The sequence below is a fragment of the Tympanuchus pallidicinctus genome, unplaced genomic scaffold (assembly GCF_026119805.1).
Source record: "Tympanuchus pallidicinctus isolate F22 unplaced genomic scaffold, pur_lepc_1.0 scaffold1, whole genome shotgun sequence".
NCBI classification, from domain to species: domain Eukaryota; kingdom Metazoa; phylum Chordata; class Aves; order Galliformes; family Phasianidae; genus Tympanuchus; species Tympanuchus pallidicinctus.
This window is the reverse complement of record NW_026294618.1, coordinates 59,761,881-59,783,608: the sequence shown is the minus strand read 5'-3', so window position 1 is coordinate 59,783,608 and position 21,728 is coordinate 59,761,881. Positions and strand designations below refer to the sequence as shown.

At 40.7% G+C, this 21,728-nt stretch overlaps 1 protein-coding gene across 5 annotated transcripts in view; it reads left to right on the top strand.

The window, feature by feature from the left end:
• The window catches only part of SCAF8 (SR-related CTD associated factor 8), a 155,891-nt gene that overhangs the window by 87,303 nt on the left and 46,860 nt on the right, over positions 1-21,728 (top strand). For 4 of the 5 annotated variants that reach the window (XR_008207734.1, XR_008207735.1, XR_008207732.1 and 1 more), the window contains one exon: positions 7,134-8,279. The exons of the other annotated variant lie outside the window; for it this stretch is intronic. The gene's annotated coding sequence lies outside the window, so the exon portion shown is untranslated. Of the gene's footprint in view, positions 1-7,133; positions 8,280-21,728 lie in introns of those variants that run through there. 5 annotated transcript variants of the gene reach the window in all.

The window sequence follows — 21,728 nt, the reverse complement described above, 5'->3', positions numbered from 1 at the left end:
CAATTGCCATTGTTTAAGATCAGATCAAAGTCTTAGAGCTAACAGAGATCAGCAGTGATGGAAATGTTTCTATTTTGACATGAAGAGTGCCTTGGTCTGTATTTTAGAAGAGAAAGCCAAGCTTTGTATCTGGTAAAATAAAAAGTTCTCTTGTGATTAGAAAATGGGGTTAACAGTGATCTAAACAAAATGTTCTACAGAAAGATTGTCACCTGCTTACTTAGCACTGGACTGATTTATCATCAATACAGAAACATTTGTAGATGAATGAAAGAATGGGACTAAGCAACATTCTATTTATATAATTTATAAATCTGAATTAAAGGTGCCAGAAGCATATTTAGTGTCAGACCCCATAAGTCAGCAGTGAAGTTGTTGACTTTCTGTTCTGCTAAGGTTACAGAGAAACCACAAGTAATGACTATTCATACTTTGTACCATCAGTAAAGTTATTTAAGACCTTATCTAAAGCTATTTCTTTTAAGCATTAAAATTTTAAATGTATCTGACATTTCTCAAGCAATTTTCAGTATATTTAAAAGAATCTATAGTTTGTGAGGTTCAACTTTTTTGCTTATTTCTGTATTTGTAATTCCTCCAGGGAGGGAATATCTGGACTCAGCTGTTGGAAATAGCAGATATGTGTTTTATCCACAGATAATGCCGAAAGACTGAGATAAAATGTAGTAATACCCACTCGAAGTCAGACACTTCAGCAAAGAAATGCAGTTTCTACAGTTATCTGTTAGAAATAGTAAAATGAGGGAAAAACAAAGCATGTTTCAGAGTGGTGGGATGTCTCTAAGCAGTAGGTGTAATACAGCTGAGTAAAAGATAAATGCTATCTTAGGGCATACCATGTAAGGTGTTTTCAGCAGACGTAGTGAAGTTATTGGTGCCTTTATAGAAGGTATTTGTAGGCTATGTGTAGTAGAGAGGTTTCATCACCTATGTTGAAGAATTGAATCAAACTGGAATGGATATAGAGGCAAGCTACAGGGAAAGAATAGAAAAACCTAACAAGCAAAAGTACCTGAATAGGTGTTGTCTTACTTACATATATCTATAAATATAAGCAATTAATTTCTGAAAGAGTCAGAAAAAAATGAGATACATCTTGGTCAGTCAATGGAAAGGAACTTAAGTCTCGGGTGCCACACATGGGAACACATCCTGCTCCAAATAGCAGAGGCCTACAATTTTGCATGCTTTTGAGATCGCCCTGGGGAATAAGGAGTTGTCATTGAGATGGAGCCTCTTCTTGTGATCCTTCATCCTTATCTTCATTCCCTCATACAGGCTGAGAACCAACTCAATCAGCCTTTGCCTTCAGCATTTCAGGTCAACCCAAAGGATTTATCCAAACTGCCACTGCCCTGCTTGTGAATGCATCCCTGCCTTGATGCAGAGTAAAAGCATCCCTGTAGCCAGGCCCAGCAGCAGGAGTTAAGGCTCTTCCTTCCTTAAACCTTTGTGTGTTCTTCAGCAGTTTCTAGCTCTCACACCCTGCCATACCGTATCACACCCATAAGCACTGCTGAGCACAGACTGAGCACTGTGTCAGGAGCTGTCAGGAGACTATTCAGTCCTGTAGCTATGTGGCTGTACTCCAGCAGTAATGTAAATCCTTGTCTCGCTCATAGTACTGCTGAGCAAGGTAACTGCTTTAGTCTGCAAATCTGGCAGGCAGCAGATCCAGATGTTTCTTGTCCCGCACATGTCAAACACACAAAGAGTCACAGCTTCAAAATTTACAAGACTGGCTTTGAAATCCCAAGAAATCTTAAGATTAATGCTCTGCAAATGTCTTTTATTTTGGTTTCTCTTTTCTCAGCCACTTCTGAATTTATCACAAAAGACAAGTCACATTTTGCACCTTTCCTTTTTGTCTATAAGTGCACAAAAGTAAACCAAAAGATGAAAACTGAGATAGTCATGTGAGCATCTCTCTTCAGCAGGTGATGCTTTACAGAAATAAATCACACTGTAGGACACAGGAGAAAATCTCTGGAGTTAATGAAGCCCTGTTTGATAAAGCCAAGACCTGTGTTTGTCCAGAGATGATGAAATTCCTCTTGGGTGCAGCACTCATCCAAACCCGGAGGAAGATGCAAGGTGCCCAGCTGCATTTAGGCAAGCTGGTACTTGGGGACCCTGTCATATCTGAGCCACAAATGTGGTATGCCTCTGGGCTGTTCATTTCTAACTTTTCCTCTTATGACATCAAAACTCTTAGATATACTTCTGCCTAATATTTTTTTTTCTCCTAATTTGTTTTAAAAAATCAGCTATGAGAATTTTTGTGTAACCTAAGTACAGAAATGCTACAGTATTTCAGATATTGAATGTCACTACTCATTTTACATCCCTAAAAAGCACCTTTAATTGAATCACCTAAATCACCATTGTAATTTTAAAGTGTCTTGTTTAGTTATGACATCAAAATAGGTAAAATGACATGATGTTCCAAATGTTACAGTTATCTTGATAGAATCTTCTCTAACATATTAGAGACGGATGCTTCATAGTTTAATTCAAGTATATAATCATCAGCATTTCCATATTATAAAGGTTATGACATTCAGGAGCAAGAATATTGAGGTATCTCATTATCAATAGTTTACTTTCTAAACCATAAACTTTCACTGAAATTTGAAGTCAATTAAAACCGGCATGTTTCATGGTGCTTGCTAACTTCATTAAAACTTTTGAATTTGCTAGTAATTATTTCACTATTTGGTAACTTTATGCTTAATTTCACTGTCACTAATTTTCCTTCTGTCAATCAGCATGCTAATGCTACACTTCTGGAATTTCTCCCATTCCCTGCTTTTGCAAAAGTGAGACTCATCTCATGCAAAACATTTACACTGCAGAGCTGACTTCTTTGTCTCTGTAGTGCAGAGAGCTCTCAGCAGGGGAAGGGTCACCCACACACCTCTGTGGCTACCTCTTGACTTTTACATTTGGCACTTCAACAAATGTAAGATAAATCCTACTGCTGAGGTGCCCAGCACTGTGTGACTATAGGTAACTCTTGCTGGGTTTGTGACATTTGTCATGGTGTGCTGCATGTGCAGAAGTGCAAGTGTCATTAAAGATACACTGATGAGGTGGGAAACCCTTAGGGCATCTAAAATGGCATGAGACACCTGTGATTTGACAGAGTCCTATCCTTAGAAAACTAACCCTAGTGAAGTGAATCACCCCCCATCCCATATGGCTGGAGCAGTTCCTTTGTGCTCATCAGAAATGCATCTCTGTATGCAACTTCAGCCATCACTGAAAAGTGGTGGTCTTTCAAAAAAAAGAATGCACTGGATGTTTTAAGAATATCCCTCAGGATGTTTGACTTCTGTAGAATTATAGCAGAAGAATTGTCCTTATTTCCAGCATAGGTAATTTCAATAACAACAGTATCAGTGCACCAGCTTTGCTTCTCTTGCTCTTATATGCACTTTTGATTTCTGCCTGATGTTTCTGAAATTGACTGCCCATCCAGTTGCACCCTGGTATCTGTAAGCATCTGTGATGCCAGCGCCTGTGGGTGGACACCTCTTCACATCTGTTGTCCCCATAATATCATCAGATCTGTTTTTAGGGTTGGGAAGCCTGTTCAGGTGACCTCACTCTATGAGGTTTCAAAAGTCTTGGAGTAACAAAGCATCCTGTTCTTGTAGTTGAGCCCAGGGCTTTTAAGATAGAGATCACTGTAACACATGCAACTTTGCAAATCACCGGAGTGCCATCTCTGCTGCTGCTGAGCAAGTTGCTACATGGGGTCTCTTCCAACTGTGCTTATGATTGAGAGATTTGTCTTTCTTTTACTTTCACTGAGTCCAAAAGTCTCAATTTAACAAAAGGAAGGAAATTCTAGCTCTGACTAACAAAACGAGGAAAGTAATTTTAGCATCTAGATGCCTGCAATACTCAGTAAAGTCTCTTACATCTTTATAACTTGAAACCCCCAAAGCTACTCTCATCTCAGAGAAGTAAAGACATCTGGTTAATCTCAGTCTGAGGACTTTAGTCTTGCCATAAGGGACAAAGATTATTGTGAGAACCCTCCCTTGCCCTGACAGTCAGACAGCGGCTGTTTGTCGCAGCAGGGCCATCCCTTCTCACACTGCCTTCTTTTCCACTGAAGAATATAGAAAACATTTTTATGTTCTATATATGCTATTGCCTTTCTGAAATCATGTATTTTTGAGAGTCAGCTTTTTCTCTTCTCTTCCTGGAAATTTATTGGTGTCGTGTTGTTTTTAGATTTGTGTTTCAGCTTCTGCTAGCTTCCAATGTTTCTGGTTCAGAACTGAAAATACTATCTTTTGTATCACTATGAAAATACTATCTTTTGTATCACTGGCTTCCACTTCAGGGAGCAAATGATTTCACTGTTGTGAGTGGCTCAGAATAGCCAGCAAACATTAAGTAAAATATGGCATAGAATTAGAAATAGAAAAAAATCTGGCAAGTAACTTGTATTAGGTAGGAAGTGTGCCTCCAGTATTTATGCAGTTGTCATGTGTCTACGTCAAGATTAACATAAGTGGAAATACTTTCCATGAGAAGTGTCGAATGGCTGGTTCTGTGGTTGTTTGTGCTCTCTGTTCAGTGTGTTTCTGATCAAGAATTCATGTGAGATGAATAGTAATTTTGCAACTTGGTATTTTCTGATGCTGTACAACTAACTTATTTCCAGTGGCAGTATTGTAGTGGAATATCTTTGCTGTTTTCTAAATGAAGGTTTCTACTGAAGAAAAACCAGTTTTAGGAGGCTGTCAGAGTCCCATTAAGCCCTAATTGAACAGTATTCTAATAGAGCATGTACTTCATGAAAGTAGTTATCTGAATGTACAATCAGTTATTAGCAAGATCATGTTTTCAGTGGAATTTTTTCTGCATAATGCTTTTGTTCTCAAAGAGTATACAATACTTAATTTTAAAAGATTTAATAGTATTGCCTTCTTTATTTTAACAAGGCTGCATGGCAGTATATGTTAGTTGTTTGTATGCTCATGTGTTCTAGGGAAACTGAGCTAGAATAAATTATTGTGAAGTGAGTGCATAAATAATTTGGAAACCATATGCAGAGAGAAGTTTGCAATGATATACCATTAAGTGCTGTTCTGCAAACATTTAACTTGTTTTGGTGCTACTCAGTATTCTTACAGATAATGTGAATGAAAGGCCAGAAAGTAGGTTTAATAAATTTATAGACTAGAACAAGTGTGCTAAAGCAAGACTTAGAGTGGACAATGATCTTGATAAAGTGTTGAAGTAGCCCGGAAAATACCACGTTTCCAGCAGAATTGAATTGCAGACTAGAAAAGCTTGCATATAGGTAGGCATTATCAGCTGCAACATATACCAATGGGAAATGAGTGGCCAGGCAGCAGTGCTGCAGGTGACTATGTTATAACGGTCCTGTGCTGAACATGTGCCAGTGATATTGTGCTACTGCAACCAAGGCCAACGATATTGTGGGCACTGAATGGGAATAAATAAAGCATATAACAGAGTTGTTTTAATGAGTACTGATAAGGCCTCGATGCTTTACCAAGCTGTGGGGACTGCTGCTCAAGTACGATTCAATTTATTCAGAGAGCATTAAAGAGGCCAATGAGCCAAGTCAAAGATCTGAAACACATGGGTCTTCAGGGGAAGACTGAAGGATTGTTTAGTCTAGAAACAGGAAGATGGAAGGAAGATGTGATAGCAGCCTTTGTATAGAAATAGTTGACTCTGAAGAGGACGGGATGTAACTGATGGCAGTTGAGTGCTGTTGGTATTGAAAAAGAATAATAGACTTAAATCATAGCAAGGATGATTTAATGTAAGCATTAGGAAAAAATATTAAGTGGCAAGGGAAAGAGGAGCCCTGGAATAGTTTGCTTAGTGGGAATTTGTAGAATCTTCAGCCTTGCAGGAGTTTAAAAATAGGTCAAACATCAGGAGACGTGGCATGGGTGAGGGATGGATGAAGTGATCAATCAAATTACCTGTAGCCTTGCTCCTTTAGTGATTTCTGTGTATGTGAAAATGATGAGAGTAATAACTATACATAGAAAAAGTACTTTGGATGTCTCCACAGAATTTCAGAATATGCAAAAATAATAACAACAATTTAGGAATTTACTGCATGCCTTCAGTATTTACATTAGGTTGGAGCAATTAAACTTTTTCTAATTTTCCCCATGTCAGTAATGATTGAAATTAACTACTGTCTTTGTGAAGTAAGCTGATAAATCCAGTCAGATCCCTGTAGTGGCATACAAAACTTAATTGTAACTATGTGGAAGGTCAGTCTTTAGTCTCATTGTAGCAAATGGAAAAAAAGAATAGATATTACCTAAAGAATTGAAGAATCGCCCTCCCAGGATGCCTCTCTCTCTCTCTCTTTGATACCTATTCTGTAGCAACTATATATCACAGAGGTATGCCTGGTCTTTCTTTTTCTCAGTCTGTGATATTAAAGGTTTGGTTTTTAGAAAGCCAAGGTGCATGGATTGCATATAGGACTGGATATCTGGACAAAAAAATGATTGACGGGAAATCAGTAGAAAATCCAGTTGTCTTTCCTGAGCCACAATTCTGGGAAGCCCATTGAATGCATCATTTATGAAACACTCAAACAAATAATAGTTGCTATCAATGCATAACAGTCATGAGCAATATGTGTCAGAGATAGTTACATACTAGGCTTAGGTAAGTCACTTATTAATCTATAGGATTCCTACTCGTTAAGTCTTTAATAATCCTCTCAGTTATTTACACTGTATCAGTGTGCATAAACACAATACAGCACTTTTGGTGAGGAAACCTGCTACATAATATCCCAATGAAGATTGTAAAATACTAAGCTCCTGGACAATGAAAGGTAAAATTAATAATGTGTTTAAAATAGCGGTGTGCTTAATCCTGGCTAATAGTTTAGGAACCACCCAGCAGGCACCTTTCTCCCTCAGGCGCATCCCATAGGTAACAGAGATGGTAAGCCTCATCACAAAACTGTTGTTTATGAAAATTTGCTATTGCCTAGTAAAAACCAGTCTCATTTACAGGACTTTTTAGAAGTTGGAATTACACCCCAGCACCCAGTGATGACTAGTTATTGTTCCTTTTGTCAACAGGCAAGATGAAGGAAGTTCTGGCAGCTTACCATGCCCCTGGCTCTGCAGAGTTAAGCGAGACGTGCGCCCATGTTCTAGCATGCATCACATCGCCTCTCGGGTCTGAAGTGCCAGCAGGATCCCAGCGCTGCAGACTGAGACGGCTCTGAGCACCTCAGTACCCCGTTTCTGACAGAACCCAGGGATGGCAGACTTACATACCAGTATTACCTGTCTGACGCAGGTTTAATTTTATAAATTAAAACCATAAACTCTATGAGTTTCTAGACCATATTTGTGCTGTTGAGGATGATCTACTCAGATGAACAGTTTTGCATCCATCGGAGGGAGAGGTTCTTCTGCTGGACCAGAAGACAACATTATTGTAACTAATACCATTTGTAGCATCTCCTAGTGCAAATAACTGAAGATCAGGTTGCAAGAAAATCCTCTAGGGAATAAAACATGCTTGGTTTTGGTCTACAGATTTTAAGAAATGTTGTTTTTTTTTTTGTTTTTTTTAAAGGTAACCACTTTTACATGACACTACGTGTGCAGTCTATGTGCAGCTCTTCACTGTGGCTATCTATATTCCAGAGATTTTTAATTGCTTGTCAGACATTTGAACCTTTTTTAGATTTGTGATGAATCCTTAAATTATGAAAGCATCATGGAAAATTAGAAAGGAAAAGTTTCAAGGCTTTTATTTGACTAAATATCTCCACTTATTCCCTGTTAGTGTCTTCGATGGTGGAAGAAAGGGTGGGAAGTAGGAAAAAATACAAAAGAACAACACATTGTGGGCTTGATGTTTTGGCATATCAGAATGTTTGATCAAATTACTAAGGAGAAACAGCTAACTTACCTGAGGCCTCACATGAAAGGTTAGTATTTTGGGGCAGTATTTGCTGATTTTTTTTTCTCCAAAATAGCTATAGAAAAGAAGGATTATGTATATGCCCCAACATATGGTGAAAAGGACATACTTGCCATTCCTCTATTTATTTTTGCTCTTTCATAAATCAAAGTGCCAGTTATTTGGAATGCTGTAGTCTGTGGTCTCTTTAAATTTCTTTAGTGAGATCCTTTCAGCAAGATCATTCCCATTATGGTGTAACTGCATGGTGACCACAGCTTTGGGCCTGTATAATAAAGATCTGAATTCAAGTTTTTGTTTCTGATCATTTTCTCTACTTTTATATCATATCTGCAAAGTGATTGGAATCGTACATACTGCTGACCACTGTTTAGAAGATCTGGCAAAAAAGATTTAGAGATGAAAGTGTTTGTGTGGTAGGACCCTGATTCTCCTTTGTATTGTTATTTACACCAGGTTTAAAGGCAGAGGGATACAAAATGTTAGCAAATCAATAGCGATGATTAAATTCGATGTGCACACAAGGCCCCAGGGAGATGAGGAGATCAGCCTCTTCACATCCTGGATTTATGGCTGAGTAGAGTATTTGATATATGGTGTCTATTAATTAGTTAGCCTGTAAAGTTAGAGGAGAAAAAAGCTGCAGAAATGCTGAGTCTAAGGTGGCTTTGATTTGCTTGGTGTGTGATATATTGTGCTGAGCATATGCACATCTGAGTGTGTAAGCTAATTAGATCCTCTTTCTTTTCTCTTCCTTATTTTCTTCTTTGAAGACCAAAATCTAAACTATAAAAATGTTCTTCACATAGCAGATAAGTTTGCATAAGCAAAGGCTGTGCACTGCATTTTGAAAGTCAACATTGTCCTCTCAGTGGATAATGGAGGACATTATCCTCAATGGAGAATAAGGTGACCTCTCCATGCCGCATATTTGTGTGAGGCTTTGTCCTGCTGAAGGTGTGCAATTGAGACCAGTGTGTGTGAGTGAGGTCAAACAGCAGCTGCTCCTGGTCAGTGCGAGCTGATCCATGATTGTGATCCTGCCCGAAAGAGGCAGTTCTGTCCCACCTTCCTACCCATTGTACCTTCCCACCACCTCCCTCCTGGTGGCTCAGACATCTGTGCATAGATGAGGTGTAGCAACACCAGAGCTGTGCTAGCAAACCTTTAGGTATTAATCAGGTATATGCTAAGTATGTGGACATCTGGGCCCACTGACTGTAGGTGCTTGAGCATGTCCATGACACCATTTGAATTTGAATGCCAAAACTAACTCCCTCAGGAGAAGGGAATATCAGAGAAGTGTCCTTTTGTCTATGCCATGCCAGGAGCCGCTGGAAGCCTGGCCGCTCCATTGGTGAACTCTTCCAATGAGATATATGACTGCTGTCCATCTGTTGAAGGAGTGATTTTTAAAAAAGAAACAAAGCAAAGCAAACCAGGCAAGGCTCCTTGCACTCTGGTAAGGGCAGAGGTTGGGCTTTTTATTCTTGGAATGAATCCCCTTTTCAGAAGCTTTCCCCCAGCATCTGGACAGCCCTTCTTTGTGAAAAGGACATGAATATGGAGAGATGTTCAGTGCATTAATCTCTTCAGTCAGCTTCAAAGGGAAGTTTCTAAAGTCATTGTTTTCTGTCAATTTAAACTTTTGAATAATGGTAGTTGTGGCTTTACAAACAATATTGGCTGACTTTAGTGGCTTGGATCAATTCAATATTTGCACAGTAGAACAAGTACTTCATGTGAACCGTGTGGCTTAGCAGACAAGTGTTTGTTTCTCTGACTGTGTTTAATGTGTGAATATACAGCTCTCATTTAAATAGGTTGGTCCTAAGTCATTTTCTCAGCAAATTATAATCCATTCCAAGAATAAGAAAAGCTGTTCAGAGCTCAGAGCTGAAAGAAATAGTAGGTGTCCAAAGTTTTGGGGGATATTAAGCATCTTAAAAACATCTTTAAAAACAAACAAACAAACAAACAAACCACGTTGGCTCTTCAGGTACAGCAGGAATTTTGATGACAAAGTATGACCTAAGTGTCCTTGCACAGGGCACCAAATCTTACACACAACTGCAGTTCTTTGTATTATAATTTTTAATTCCTCTCTTATGTCCTTCATCTGGAAATCACCAAATAATTTTCAAATACTAAATAGCACAGTCTCTCAAAGATTCCAGGTAGCATGCATTTATTATTTTAATTTTTATTCTAATAAGCCAAGTCATTGCGGAGCCAGATAATTTTGCTGATATTTCACAAGAATTTATTGCACTGTGTCACTTAAAATCAAACAAAAACGAGGATTACCTTGTTTAAAAAAATACAAAAGCTAATCTCTTAAGAAGTCTGTAGTACCATCTTTCTCACCACTCAGAGTGGTGTTTCCTTTTACATAAGGAGAGCCCCTTTCACTTCACCTTATCTTCTCCAAGAGCTCTGCACCGCGTCCCCTCTCCAATTTGCAAGAAATGGGCTGTGTAACTGCATAGGATAGTCTTTGCTTCTTCCCAGGAACAGCTGTGAACAGCCATCTTCATACTATGTGGTGGATCTGTTCTTGGCCAATTTCAAAGCTATCTTCTTTCTGGCTTGGCTGGAACCTACCCTTCCTAACAATAAGTAATGCTCTTGGAGCATGTCTGTTTCTCAAGTAGTCTTTGCTGATGAAGTCAGAAGGAGAGAGCATGCTGCTGGCTACATTATAAAGAAAGAGGATTCCTGTTATGTGTCACTGAATTCTATACAGGACCCTTCACAGGTGACCAGTGTTCAGCTGCTCCAAGTATCAGATGCAAGTTGTAGAGTTATTGAAATGCTCTCTGTTGTGAGTGTATTTCAAATATGTGATTACTGTTTTCTTATACACTGGTGGAGAGTTGGAATTTGAACAAATGAATGCTTATAAAAGGTTTACAGTCAACCCACATGGGAAAATATGTTCTGTATGAAGAATTTGCACACAATTACTTAGGTAAAAGAGGAAAGATAGGTGCTGTCTCAAAAAATGAGGTCAAAAGTGGTCTGGCTGATCTGTGTTCTGTGGAGTACCAAAAAGACCTCAAACCTGATGATCTGTTCTAATCCCAGAACACCTTTTATAGTTTATCACCCTAAATTTTACTCCAGTATTCACTAAATACATATGCACAAGATTGTTCACACTCAGTCTGTGGGGGAAGCTGAAAGCGTGGGGCTCCAAATGCCAATCTGCATCAGAAAAGTATGAATTTTTGTGGTGCTTGCGACGATCAGCTAAACAATTATGTTTTCCTTAAAACCCAACATATATCTGAGCAAAGTAGAACAAACTCTTATTTAATCTTTAAAGCTTCCAATTAAACCACAGTACCACATATTAAATATCTGAATCTGCATCACCTACAGCTGTCAGTAAAATCCTGGAAGGAAGCCAAAACTAAAAAACCCTAATTTTTCATAGCCTGTTTATGCATGTGCATACAGAATGCTTTGTTCATAAAAGCATCGCCTTTCACTGTTCATAAAAGCATGTGAGATCCAGATCAGATTTTAATCAGCCGTCTTGTCTGCCTATAAGATGCACAAAGGACCATTTCTCAGCTATTCAGCAATGCTGTTAGCAAAGGATAGCACTGCTTGCAGAAGAGCAAAAGTAGAAGTTGCAATGCAGTTCCAACAGGAACAGCATGGAATTGCTTAGTACTTTGACAGTCTTGTAAGATGATGATATTCATTCCTACTCCAGCTACATTTCCTTCATAGTTTTACAATTGACTTCTGCTGGAAATAGTAGAGCAATGATGGATCATTAACAGCAATCCACCCCATCTCTGCTCCGTGCCAGAAGGCTAGATTTCCCAAGCAGATTACGAAGTGTACAGTCAGCAATGAGACTCTTTTTGTGCTGTCATTGTTGTTTTCTGTGTTTGTTTTTAAGGTCTTAGAATATGTGGATAGTGAAGTTATCTCCTTATTAATAGGCATAAATGAGAAGCATGGGAAAACACCAGTGTACATTAGATGATGAATTAAAGCATCCAGTGCTGTGGCAGAGGCAAGCAGTAGATTTGTTCTGTAATTAATTGCTTTCCAGATCCTGGGACCTGCTTGCTTAGAAATACTGTATTAGATGTTCCCATAAGAATATACAGTACTTACTGTTATGTAGAATATAATGGCGCTAAGAATTACAGAATGAAACGCTGAGCCTCTTGAATTCTATGTCAAAACCTGCACTAACTTCTTTGGGACCAAGATTTGGTTCAGGATGGCAAATATATATCAGTGCACAGCAGAGAAACAAACTACAGCAGAAAGTCGTGGTTCATTACCACATGTAGAAGCTTTGTCTGTATCGTGATGACATCCCTGGGTAACTGAACTTGCCGTGACTTAGTGCAGACACAGGAAGACAAAGGAGAGGAGGTTGTTTTTCAGGATGTAGCCCAGCCCTCTGTTATCAGAAATATACATATCTTGACAGTCTGTTCAAAAACGTACCAGGTTCTTTACCCAGTTAAATCAATTACAGTCTACTTGTCATGAATATTCAAAGCTAACAACAACCAAATCCTACAGAAACAAATAGCAAGCACAGAAAGAGAGAAGGGGACAATGCATTTTCCTGAAATAACTGTATTTCCAAAACCCATTATGTTTCTGCTTGTACACAGGAAAGGTAAAACCATGCTCTGAGTCATGGCCAGTGTAGCAAAGTTGATGTCAGTGACCAGTTTTCCTTCATTTAGAAGATAATAAAGTGTTGCTAGTCCTGGAAATGTTGATCACTGTTTCATGGCAAAGCTGTCTTTGTCCTTTCAGGGCAGTTGCCTGCAGCAGTGCGAGTGTGTGGCCACTTCTTGATCTCTTGGTGCTCACTCTTGGCAAAATAGCCTAGTATTCCAGAGTAAATCAGGGATGAACATTCCAGGTCCATGCTCCAGTAGCACAGCACAGCAAAGCAATCTCACAAAGGCAGCTACCTATGTGCAGCAGGTAGATCTATTTTCAAGTATTACACATCTTTCTCTATGGGCAGCTTTGTTTCCTTGTGGGTGAGGCATGACTCTTGCACGCCTTATGAGCAGCACCCTACTATGCTCTGTTGCTTTGCATTAGCCAGGCCTTCCCTGGGCAGCACACTGTCGATCTGGGAGGACCTTCCTGCCTGTTTGCTGCAGCCCCTGGCAGATCTCCTACCCCCTCATTGGCTTGCCAAGAGGTGAGGGGCTGATGCAGAACAGAACTGGGCTGCTGCCACTGCAGGCTTCACATGGGAGGGATCTTTGGCAGCGTTCCTGGCTTTCCGTATGAAGGCAATGGAAGCCAATGACTGCAGCTAAACGAAATTATATATTCAGCTAAAGTTTAGACAAGACAGAGTAACTGATTGCGTTCTGTGGGAGACTTGAATACAAACACCTCTCAAAAGGGCTCTTACTCAAAAGCCAGAATTGTTTGGCTGGGTTTGTTTTGTTTTTTTTTTCTTTCCCCTTGCGTGCTTTTCCCCTTGCGCTGTTAAATCTTTTTCTTCTTTCTGATTCCGAAAGGGACTGAGGGGTCGTTGGCTCTTTCATTCCTCTCCCTCCCTCCGCCCTGGACCCCCTTTTCCGTATTCGCAGAGCAGCCGGGCTGTCCGACAAACAAAAAGGCCGCGCCCACAGACTTCCCCATTCGGTCCCGCTGTGCCCGTGCTGCACCTCACGCAGCGGCCACGCGGGGGCGCCTTCGTTCCGCCGCCACCCCGGCTCAGTGGAGGCAGAGCAGAGCCCTCCCTGCTAACGTAAGAGCCTTGTGGGCCGCGTTTGAGCTGAGCGGAAATGGCGCTCGTGTCTGAGGCACCGCGCTTGTTCCTTCGAAAAGAAATCCCTAACTCTATTAAAAAAGCCCACAAAACAAAACCAACAAGCAAAGAAGCCCTGACACTGTTTCAATATATATATATGAATTGGGTGCAGAGGGAGGGAGTTGCTAATCATTTTTGCTTTTCAAAGGGTTGGGATGCACACAAGCACTGCTACTGTTTTCCTTCGCAATTTGATCACCATTTCCCCCTGTTACTTGAGGAAGCTTTTCACACAGCAACAAGGAGAAAAAGAAAGAAAATAGAAAAAAAAATCTTTTTCAGCCTAGCCCTCTATTTTACAGAGCATTGTATCATTACTTCCATGGGAAATGACATCCTGCAGTGACCATGAGCCGTTTTATTGCAGGAATTTTCTACATTCCTCAGGGTTTAGCTGCAGTTGAGCCCATTTGCAGGCTGCCCTGCTAAAAGCAAACACTCACAGGTCCATGCACACTGCAGCCATGTCTGGGGATTAGAGGCTAAGAGATTAGTTTTTGTGTCTAGCTACTGGTGCGTTCACGGAGCTTGCTGCTTGAGCCAGTCTGTGTGATGTGCCGTGGACAGAATGAATACAGGGGCCAAGCCAAACACCAGGTACACCAGCCCCCAGCTCTTCACCACTACACCTGGTAGTCCTGGCTTCCACCTGTCTCCACTGCTGCAGTCAGACCCCATGCCTGGCTCCACACAAGATCATCCCAAATCCAAATCATGTGTCAGAGAGCAATGTCCAAATGCTCCTTGAACTCCAGCACTTGGGGCCATGCCCACAGCCCTGGGCAGCCTGTTCCATGCCCACCTTTTCCTGATACCTAACCTTACACAGCTCCATGCCATTCCCTCAAGCCATGTCTGTAACTAGAAAGCAGAGCCCAGTGCTATCCCTCCATTTCCTATGAGGAGCTGTAGGCCACTATGAGGGCTTCCCTCAGCCTTCTCTGCTCTGAGCTGAACAAACCCAGGGACCTCAACTGCTCCTCATATATCTGGCCTCCAGACCCTTCACCATCTTTGTAGCATTCCTTTGGATGCTTTCTAGTAGTTTTATGTCCTTCCAATATTGTGATGCCCGAAACTGCACACTATATTCAATGTGAGGCCTCACCGGTGCAGAGCAGTGCAGTGCAGTAGCTGGCTAGTAAAGAGCTGAAATGCCCTTTGGGGCTGTTTCTAGAGGAGTGGGAAGACAGTCCTTCACTCATCAGCTCTCTGGGATGACACAAAATGATGCAGTGGTTGCAGAGCATAAGAACACTAATGGAGCATTTGAGAATGAGCAAAGAAACTCCCAGAAGACACTCAAAGTATGAGGGCTGTGCATGTCTGTAAAAAGCTTTTATTGTCTCAGTCTCTGTGTGAAGTCAGAGGTGGGGAACTGGGAGGGGAATTTATTGTACACAGCTGTTCCCACTGGAGAAGGGAAAAGCAGCTTACCCAAAGGAGGAATCACATCTCATCTTCATGGCCTGAGGACCTTTATTCTTGGAGAAATAGAAGTCAGCGTCACTGTTCAAACTGGGCAAGCTGTAATGTGAGCAGTGAAAGAAACTGCTGCAGTCAGGCAGAGACTGAAGAATGCAGTCCCTGGCATACTGGCTAACAACTGTCTGTGTTTTTGGGCAAGAAACTATGGATTGAAATAACAGATCATCCCACTTGATTCTAGCAGGAGATGAAAGAGACTCAGAGACAGGCAAGGAGTTCTACTATAACTCAGCCTGAATAAAAGGCATTGCTGAGATCTCCTTCATCAGATGGAGTGTTTTTTGTCCCAGATAGAAAAATTCTACCTCAGGCATTAAAGCTGAAAGACCCAGAAACATCAAGCTGCTCCAGCCAAAGCAGCTGGGCTTTGGTCAAACATCTGGCAGAAATGCCCTGCTGCAGCTGAGGTGGCAGCCAGGGCAGTAATACTCATTTGTTTGGACAGCTTTGTCTTTTCTTCCATTAAATCAGTCTCTCTCTCTGCTTCCTTCTATGTTCCACTGTGGCTGCAGCACTTGCTTTCCATGGCCAAGATAGGCTGAGGGGTGAGGGGAACCAGGGTCTGTCTCCCCCCTTAGCAGAAGCATCAGGACTGGATCTGAAAGGTGCTTTTCTGTCCTCATCCTCCCTCTCAACCCTCTTCAGCAGAATTTTCCTTCTTCCAGCCTATTGTGCCATCTTCTAGTGCAGTTCTCCTGAGTAGAAAGATCCTCGGTCTTAAAACAGATTGCCCAAGAAGTAGTGGACATGTTCAAGAAAACAAGTGGATGTGGCACTGTGGGACATGGCTAGCAGGCATGGTGGTGACGGGTTAATGGTTGGATTAGATAGTTTCAGAGTTCTTTCCAACCTTAATGATTCTATAATTCTATGAATCCTCATTTCCCAAACTCAAAGCATTTTGAATTTGAATTGCCTCTCCCCTCTTTTCAAAAGCAGTACTTCTTTGTCTCCCCATCTGAAAGCCTGCGGATTAGTTTCAAGGAAGACTCACACATATAATCTCTTTGTTGCTTTCCATGGCTTTCATACATAGGACAGCTTTCATTGCGCACATGTATTGTGCTCAGTGCAAAAAACATCTATTTCATCAGTGAAAACACGGCCCTCATGCCTGCCAGGCCAGCTCCGTGGTTTTTACTGTGTGCTATAGCAGAGGGCTGTCTGTAAGCAGATGGATGTGAAGTCAGGTTCATGGCTTTCCAGCTGTAGAAGTGCACTGGCTTCCTTCCCACCACTAAGATGGGGCTCACCAAAGAGAAAACTCTCCTCAAGCAGATGAAGCCCTATGAGTCCCCCAGAATGTAACCTCACAGTGCAGGGTATGTAAGGGCATGATTTTCCTCTCCCCTACACATGCACACTTTGCAGTCCCACCTTCTCACCCACCCCATGGGCTCATTTCTGAGCTCCCCACAACATGTCTCCAAGGCTTTGTGCTGCCAGTGCGCCCACAGCTCCCATCCCATCAGAAGGAAAGGGCTACATGCGTCATCTGTGGGACTTGTTTACACAGAAAAAGCCAACCTCTTAAAAGAAGGTGACGTATGCACCAAATGAGGCCACTTGCCTTTTTTAAAGCACATTGTCACATTTGGTGGCTGCCAGATTCTGCAGCTCTTACATGGTGTGCACGTGGTGAAGCTCCTTGTACTGTTCAGCAATTTGCCTCCATCTGATTTTAATTAAAAACAGATTGAGGGGCTGAAGGGGGAAATAAGACACAAGAATTGGAAATTACAAAAAGACAAACACAAACCTTCCGATAATTGTCACTTCTTGGAGCTGAAACATTTGCAAAAAACTGTAAAACTCCTGTTGCTGAATCACAGAGGAAAGCATCGATTTGTTCAACTCATCTCCAGTTGTGACATGACTGACTCATCTCCAGCCTGGAGACCAAATTGAGCTTTGGAAGGGAAAATGTCGGATAAAGCAGTCTCCTTGCAAAAGAGCAGCAGTTTAAATTCTAACTTTTGAGTTCTGATTCATCAATGAAACATGATTGCAAAACACAGCCATCCTGGTTTGGTAATGTGAGGCACTCATTTCTAGTGGTGCAAATGGGCTGCGTTTAGGCCAGGCAATGCTGAGCTGGGCTTGGTTTGTGTAGCTGACAGGTGCTTCCTAATATTTTGACGTGTTTTTTTGTACAGTTTTGAAAGCTCAGTTTGGAAATCAATGTGACTAATCTGCAAACAGAGCTCCAAACCCATTGGTTGATGTAAAAAATATGAATCAAAATATTCGTTTTCAGTTGAGGTTTGTCAAGCGTTACATTCGATTCACATGGGAAAATAAATTTTGACCATATGAGTCACTTCAGTCTTTGGATACTTAACAAAATGCACAGTGTGACTTGATGCATGACTAATGCGTTTGTGTATTTAAGAGTCTGTTGATGCTAATGGAAGTTACAGAGCCGTATCTATAAAAGAAGGCACTTCAGAGCACACTGGTTCATTAACTTTTAATCTATACATAATCAGCTGCTGTTTTATAGATCTAAAAAACAATCTTTAATGCCTTATATGTTTTAGTACTGCATTTTAAAAGTCCTCTACAGTAAATCTTTGTTTAAACATCCTGCTGTTCTATTCATAACCATGCCATTCTATTTTATTTCTGTTCATCTGCCAAGACTGCATTCTCTTTAATTAATACAAATTTTGTTGCTTTCTAATGTCTTCTCTTCTCCATTTTATCACTCCCAAATATGTATACTCATTTTTTTCCCCCTTTTTCTGATTAAGCAACTAGAATATTCTAATGAGAAACTGGACTTTCAATAGAAAAAATATATAGAAATACATTGTTACATTCTTCATTCTGTTTAACAAACGTTTCTCAAGACACAAATGAAATATGTTTCTTGTTGAAGGCTTTTTGTTTTCCCCAATTAGCATTTTATCTATATTCCTACTGCTTTCCTTCCCAATGGATGGAACGTAAACTATTCTTCAGAGAAAGACATGAACTTTTTTTTTAAATTCAGATCAAATGAAATTGAATTTTTAGATCATTTAAATAAATTGATTAGTTGCATTTTTAATTAACCATGAAAACTTGTGTTATGTATTTTCAATTCACCCTAGCCTGTAGATTTCCGTTGTGAATATTCAAACTACGAATTGCTTATGTTAAACTTGATGGAACTTTCTGCATGCTTTTGGTAACAGCTGGGAGCAGTCAAACACAGTGCTGTTAAATTTCCTCTGAATCAGTTTTTGTTACTACTATATAAAAATTTTTTTATATACATATAATTTTCATTTCTCTGTTGCGTATTCCCTTGACTCATTTCCCTTCCTTCACCTCACTGCTTTTGATTGCCTTTTGCAAGGGCACTATCATGATTTTTGAGAGTGAAGGTGTCAGGAGAAGTTTACTGAACCAAAAATACCTTCTTTATTTGGTTTCACTTAGGTCACATACGGTGTCACTCTGGTCCTATGCTGAGTTTAGAGCAGTCCCAGTAATAATGCCAGAAAGCGAACTCAGTACCCAGTTCTGCAGGTAACAGAGGCGTCACATAACAGAAAAGCGAAACTTTCAGCCCACCTGTGTCAGGACAGTGGGAACAGAAATCACGTGCTGTGTTCCCTGAAGGGAACTATGCCTAAAGAGAAGAAAGAGTCAAGTTTGTGGTGCTATGTCAGTGTCCCTTCTCAGCCAAAAATAACCCCTTAATGTAGCCAGGATTAATCTTTTAGTGAAAGGAATTGTCAGTCACTACTTATTGAGCCAGGTAAAAACTTTCCACTGTGGAGCTGCCTGCTTTTAAACAGGAGCGAAGGCCAACTGCATGTAGCAGCAGAATACAGAACTCATCCACCTCTCAGAAGATGCTGGTGCTGTTAGGACAGACTCCTGTGTCAGCCCACAGAGCTGTCCCAGCACTGACCTCTCCTTGGTAATGTGGCAAACTAACTGTTCCTTTTGCATTTTGCTCATCACATTAATGTAATTGTTGCTCCACAAAGTAGCACCAAAGCATTACCCTTCCTTTCTGAAAAGCAGTATGTATCTGGAAACCAGTGTTCTAACTGCACCTGTGATAAAATGGCTGCTCAGCATCATTGTAAATGCCAGGTGTGTTGCGGTGGTTTTCATCTGCAAAACAGTGCAATGAACAAACACTGATGCAGGACTGTTTCCCAAAAGGTGTGACATTTGTGCTGTGTAGCACCTGTTGAGATTTTGACATTACCTTGGAACTGTGGACTGGGTTCAGGCCTGGGCACGCTGCAGACACTGCACAGAGATACATTCACTCTATGCCAATGTCTAGCTACCTCTGGAATAAAAGTTCCAGCAGATTAATGTTCCTAGTTAATTTTGTTGCAAATGTCATTTGGGAAAGCAAATTCATTCCTGTATCTGTGCTCTGGCTTGACTCAACATCTTGACTGATGTTTTCCATTTTCTTCAAGCTGCCCACACCTACTGCCCTGTTCAGAATTAATGGACAGAAAAATGCAGTGTGTCCAGGAAAGACACTGGGTCAGCGAGGTGGCAAGGCCCACCTGCAATGAAGGAACCTCCTAAGTCTGTACAGGAGGTCACAGTGATGAGCTTGCTCTCTGCAGAGCAAACCTTGGTCTTTCCTTTTCCCATGGGCTGGTCAGGTATTGCAGCAGCTCACTGAGGCAATCTAAAACTCCTGTGTGGCCCTCCTACAGAAGAGGATACATACAACCTGAAGGGTGTGCACGTGTTCCAGAGACACCTCATAGAAAGCTACTGCTGACTGTGCGAACCTTGGTAAATTTTGGACCTGTGGTAAATGAGGCATTCATCTACTGCAAGTCTGTTCCTCTATCACAGACAGAGGTTATGTAGGAGGCTAACAGGAAAGCAGAGGTTTTAATCATCCAGGCTTAAAATGCAGAGTCAAAATGCTGCCAGTGATGAAAGGTTGTATTTGTGGCATCATGCCAGCATGCTGATACATCAAGGTTGGAGCATGTGGAATACCTGTGTGACAGCTTTCACAAAGTCATACATCAAATCATGGGCACACACGAGTGCCTTCAAAAAATAGCTTTTGAAAAACCTATTTTCCCCTGGCTACATGTTCAAATTCTGTGAATGGATCACATTATATAATCACATTTATAAATGGATCTATAAATGGATCACATTATACGCTCCCAATTATAAATAAAATCTAAATAAAGGAAGTAGAGTGCTGCAGTGTAAAACTGGAAGAAATATGCATCATACATCCAGGGAAATAGTTTGTAATAGAAGAGATGGACAAGCGTCTCTTCCCAGGCTCTTCTCCCATTTGCTGTTATGGTGATGTGGCATGCTAAGAAACATCTGTAGCAGTCTGATCATTTTTAATATTTTTTTTCAAAAGAATACAACTGTGTTTGTAAGGAAAATCATGTCAGATCAGAATTTTGTCAACGAATGTTATTATTTGGGAAAAAAATATAGGATTTGCCTTTGCTCTGAGCAGTGCTCTTCTTGTTTGTCCAGAGATACATGAAGAGAAAAGAAGGTGGAATTAATTTTTTCCTCATTTATTTTCAACATGAGAAGTTGGTGAGGTGCACAGATAAATGTACCAGGACAGCCAGACTGAGGGAGTCTCACCAGCTCCCATTCAGCGAATAGAAAGAACCAAGGGAGAGGAGTGGTGTGTGAACATCAGGCCAGTGAAGCCCAGGAGAGCAGACAATACTAGAAGGACCTGAGGTCACACTAGCCAGCTTGAATTTGGCTTGCTTCTAGTTCCTTTTTTAAATGATGCTACAGAAAACACGAATTTAAGGCCCATTTCAAACCCAAGGGGAATGAGTATTAAAAAAGAAAAAAAAAAAAAAAAAAAAAAGAAAAAAAAAAAGTATGACTAATTTTAACTTGAGAAATGCAGTGATGAAGTACTGAAATTTTCTCACCACATATACAAAGGTATCTACTTGAGCCTTGCCAGCTAAATGCTGAGGGTTCCTCACACCAGGATAGCTAGATATGTTGCTTGGCAGTATTAGTTTCTTAAGTGTAATGAGTTAAAACAGTACCTTGACCATAAGGGCCTGGAAAACACATAAGGTGATGGATGACTTCCGTGTTTTACAGCATGTAAAATAAGTCTGCATGAAGCTTACAACCTCCATTTGTTCTCCTGTCATGAAACTTTGGAAGGCATGGAGGCTCCAGTTTGCAGATGAGCCTCCAACATTGTCGATCCCAGTGTGAATCTTCTCATGACATAAACACAGTGAGAACAAAACTGATCTTAATTATTGTATCAAACACTACCAGACCGTTGTCTGATTTCAGTGTTCTGAACTGAAATCCAGAATATTCCAGTGATCCGGATACTGAAGGAGCATTAATTTGCACTACCTGAGTATGTAGACCATCAGACAGTAGGAATGTCAGCACTTGTAGGATTTTAACTAACCCAGTATAC